Source organism: Rhinopithecus roxellana, unplaced genomic scaffold (assembly GCF_007565055.1).
Source record: "Rhinopithecus roxellana isolate Shanxi Qingling unplaced genomic scaffold, ASM756505v1 contig3944, whole genome shotgun sequence".
Classification (NCBI taxonomy): domain Eukaryota; kingdom Metazoa; phylum Chordata; class Mammalia; order Primates; family Cercopithecidae; genus Rhinopithecus; species Rhinopithecus roxellana.
Genome location: NW_022142863.1, coordinates 9,195 through 13,787, shown reverse-complemented (window position 1 = coordinate 13,787; position 4,593 = coordinate 9,195). Strand labels below are relative to the sequence as shown.

General features: G+C 43.8%; 1 long non-coding RNA gene across 1 annotated transcript; it reads left to right on the top strand.

Annotated features, from left to right (window-relative positions):
• Nucleotides 1-1,983: 1,983 nt before the first annotated feature.
• LOC115895936 lies at nt 1,984-3,832 on the top strand. The gene is made up of 3 exons (XR_004055987.1): nt 1,984-2,488; nt 2,711-2,873; nt 3,553-3,832. It is a non-coding gene; the product is annotated as an uncharacterized LOC115895936 (long non-coding RNA).
• The last annotated feature ends 761 nt before the right edge of the window (nt 3,833-4,593 follow it).

The following is a 4,593-nucleotide window of genomic DNA, read 5'->3' as shown; positions in this document are numbered from 1 at the left end:
TGAGGCAGGCAGATCACCTGAGGTCAAGAATTCAAGACCAGCCTGGCCAACTTGGTGAAACCCCGTCTCTACTAAAAATACACAAATTAGTCAGGTGTGTTGGCACATGCCTGTAATCCCAGCTACTCAGGAGGCTGAAGCAGGAGAATCACTTGAACCCAGGAGGCGAGGTGGAAATTAGCCATGAGCCAAGATTGTACCACTGCACTCCAGCCTGGGCAACAGAGCAAGACTCCGTGTCAAATTTTAAAAAAAAGAAGAAGTTGAAGGCTACAGTAAGCTGTGATCACACCACTGCCCTCCAGCCTGAGCAACAGAGCAAATCCCTGTCACTAAAAAAAAAAAGTGCAAAAGAAAAATAAACAAAAAGAATTGTTTTACACTTAGATTTCAAGATTTAAAAAGCTGTCAAATACCATATATTCAAAAATTCTGGTACCATAAAAAGAGAACAGTAGAGATCTCTTAATGCTGCAATTATCCACTGAGGTTTCACAGTTTATGAATATCATGCTTTTTTGTAGAAATCTGCTAAGCTTACTGTTGAATCATTTATATATGCTGACTAATTTTCGAGCCATCATCAATGTTCATGAATTATGTAATTTAGCCTCAGCAATGTTTCACATGCATTTGAAATAATTACACTTTTCAAAGAGACTTAATACGTGCAACAATGAGTAAATTAATGTGTTTATTAACATCAGCAGTGCTCTTTTTTTTTTTTTTTTTTCTGGGAGACAGGAGTTTAAGTTCAGGTAAAACGACACTGTTGGCCGGGCGCGGTGGCTCAAGCCTGTAATCCCAGCACTTTGGAGGCCGAGACGGGCAGATCATGAGGTCAGGAGATGGAGACCATCCTGGCTAACACGGTGAAACCCCGTCTCTACCAAAAAAAATACAAAAATCTAGCCGGGCGAGGTGGCGGGCGCCTGTAGTCCCAGCTACTCGGGAGGCTGAGGCAGGAGAATGGCGGGAACCCGGGAGGCGGAGCTTGCAGTGAGCTGAGATCCGGCCATTGCACTCCAGCCCTGGCGACAGAGCCAGACTCCGTCTCCAAAAAAAAAAAAAAAAAAAAAAAAAAAAAAAAAAACCACACTGTTGGCTTTCAGGCTTTTCTCTAGCTTTAAACCCTAGCCTGCGTGCTACTTCTGATTAGCAGCTAGGTGACCTTCATTGTACAAAGAGCCTTCATCCTCTCGATCTCGGGTTTTCTTTCTAAAGGGCCTTGTGTGGTTTCATCCCACGTTTTAAGATATGATAGCTGCATTGAACGACTTGGGAGATTTTCCTTCCTTCTTTATCTTTCCATTGGTATTATTTAAATAGCATGAGGATTATCTGTTACTCAAAAAGTAATCTGCCTTGTAAGAACTTCACATTTTAATGAACTTAGAAACAAAAGAGCATGCCTATTAAACCGTCTAGGCCTGATGCATTTATAAGTGATTAATTATTAAATACACTTTCCACTTTTTCTATAATTATTCTATTCTTTGGTATTTTGCCATTTAAAAGGAGACTTGTTGCTTTCTGAAAATACTCTTTCTTTTTCTACATGACTACTGGCATTCACCTCTGAAGTTTCTGTGTCCAAGGCAAATGCCACTCCAAGGAGCCGAGCCTGTCTCTGCCTTCAGCCAACCTCCACATGGGTTTCCAAAGCTTAGTATTAAGTTGGGCATCAGATTAAAATAAACATCATAAACATTCTCATCTTTTTTCTTTCTTACTAGCATTTCTAATTCCTTTTATTTTATTTTTTTTTTTAGAAATAGGGTATTGCTCTGTCACCCAGGCTGGAGTACAGTGGCATGATCATGGCTCACTGCAGCCTTGACCTCCCGGGCTCAAGCAATCCTCCCATCTCAGCCTCCTGGGTAGTTGATACCACACGTACACGTCACCAAGCCTGACTAATTATTTGTTTTTAAGGTTTCTTTGTTGTAGAGACAGAGTCTCACTATGTTGCCCAGGTTGGTCTTGAACTCCTGGGTTCAAGCGATCCATCCACTTTGGCCTCCCAAAGTGCTGGGATTACAGGTGTGAGCCAACGCACTCAGCCTCTATTTCCCGTTGAACTGGTTTTGGTAAGATATTTTACAGGCTAACTGTGTATTTCATCTAGCAGTCAGCAAGTGTTTGCACATCGTTATAAATTATGTCTTGTTATGAACTTGTTCTAACAACAATTCACTCTAAGCAGGCATTCCGCATGCTCATTACATAATATTTTTGTCTCTGTGCAGCTGCACATCTGCACCATAGTGTAGCTCCCTGTCCCCGGATGACCGACTGGAACTAGGTTTCTCCATCCCCAATAGGCCTCACTGTGTCTCATCACACCAAAGTATTTTTTAAAAGGCTTAATGAAGACACCATCCTCTGTATCATCCCCCGGGAAGGCTGAGCAGGTTGCGCACCATAAATACACTTCAACGTTCCTATCTGCCTAAGCCTTGGATCCCCTCCTCTGTAATATAGCAAGGTAAATGCCTGCATCCTGACTGCATTTAATGGACCATGGGCCCCGGGTTGGGGTTGCAGCACCGAGTGAGTTATGAGAGCCGCCCCCAGCTGCTCCATCTGACAGATTGAAGCCAGGTTCTCTAGCCAGCGCTTCCATCTTCATCAATTCTGTTTGTTCAACGTTATGTTCCTTCTGCCCTGGGCTCACAGCCTGAAATTCATTCCTTCACATATTCCCCAGGTTTCCAACATTATAAATTGGCAAAGGTCTTGCAATTGTTTGGATGCCTCCTCCCAGATCAGTTTTGGTCGTCATTACCCGAGGGTCTGCCAGGATGTTATGGTTCTGAAAATAATAAAAGCTGGGAGTAAAATCAACAGTCCGCTCAAGGCAGCAGCCTCAGGTGAGTTAATTAAAGTCTTCAGGCAAAAGAAGATTGATCTCCAGTATAGAAAAGAGCTGCTATTGATGACTAGGGAGACGAAGTTTGGGGTTCAAGGTATTCAGATTTATCAAAATCTGCCCAAATTTCCACATTCCAATTCTTAGAGTCTCTCTCCTTCCTAATTAATCCCTTGTTACAGAAGAGATCTAGCCAGGTCACAAAATGAATTTGTATTGTATTTTACTTGGAGTTTGGTTTTTAGAAATCCTGACCCTGCCTGTAATCCCAGCATTTTGGGAGATCATGGTGAGAGGATCACTTGAGCCCAGGAGTTCAAGACCAGCCGGGGCAACATAGGGAGACCCTCATCTCTACAAAAAATTTTACAGACTAGCCAGGTGTGGTGGTGCGTACCTGGAGGTCCCAGCTACTTGGGAAGCTGAGGTGAAAGGATCGTTTGAGCCTGGGAGGTAAAGGCTGCAGTGAGCTGTGATCATGCCACTATACTCCAAAAAAAAAAAAAAAAAAAAAAGAGACTGAAAGAGAGATAGAGAAAAGAAATCTTGGCCCTGTGACCATAAGAAATAATGATTATTTCAGAGTAATCTAATAATTATCTGGTTGTCTATCTTTGCCTTCCATTGGAAATTTACAGCCCTAAATTTGTTTCTTTTTTTTTTTCCTCCACTTTTTCCAGTATGGTCAGAAAAATCCAGCCCATTCTACAAGAAGAATCTAATATAAGAATCTTACAACGTTCTGTTACAACAGCTACTTGATGTCCCAAGGCCTTGCTTGCCATAGGCAGCTGACCCCAGGCAATTACAGATTCTAATTTAGGTAACTGATTTGTCAAAGCACGTCATGAACGGCTAGCATCTCACTTTCCACTGGCAATGAAGTCGCTGTGGCCTTCAAATCTAAAAAGATGAAAGGAACAATTCCAGATTCCTATATTCACATATTTGTTCTCCAAAAACCCCTTTTAAAACAATTTGTCTGTGGAAAGAGCATGCAGAGCAAAAGCCAGGGAAGCCACCAGGGGTGGGAGAAGCTGTCACTAACGGGCAAGGATGACTTTCAAGAGCTCCCAAGGGAGGGGCTGGGCATCTCACTTGCCCCACACTTGGCTACTGGCACCTTCAGAAGACAGTGTCCTCTCCTTCTCTCCTGACTTCTAGATCTTTCTCTAGAGCCTCTCACTGGGGAACAAAGCAAGAACCCACAAGGAAGGGGCTTCTGGGAAGTCTCTGCCAACCAGAGGAAAGCTTCGAAGGGAATGGTGGTGACAGGGAATTGACACAGACAATCCCGTATAGCGAGCTGGTTTCTCTTGTAGCTTTCACTTTGAAGACGCCGACAGACCCACCCTCTGAGTGCTAACAGTAGTCTTAAAGCGTCATGGAAGGCCGGACATGGTGACTCATGCCTGTAATCCCAGCACTCTGGAGGCCCGAGGCTGGTAGATTAGGTCAGGATTTCGAGACTAGCCTGGCCAACATGGTGAAACCCTGTCTCTACTAAGAATACAAAAAATTAGCCGGACGTGGTGGCAGGCAGCTGTAATCTCAGCTCCTCAGGAGGCTGAGGCAGAAGAATTGCTTGAACCTGGGAGGCGGAGGTTGCAGTGAGCCAAGATCACGCCACTGCACTCCAGCCTGGCGACAGAGCAAGACTGTCTAAAAAAAAAAAAAAGAAAGGAAGTGTCATGGAAGGACTTAGGCTCTTCCCCACAATG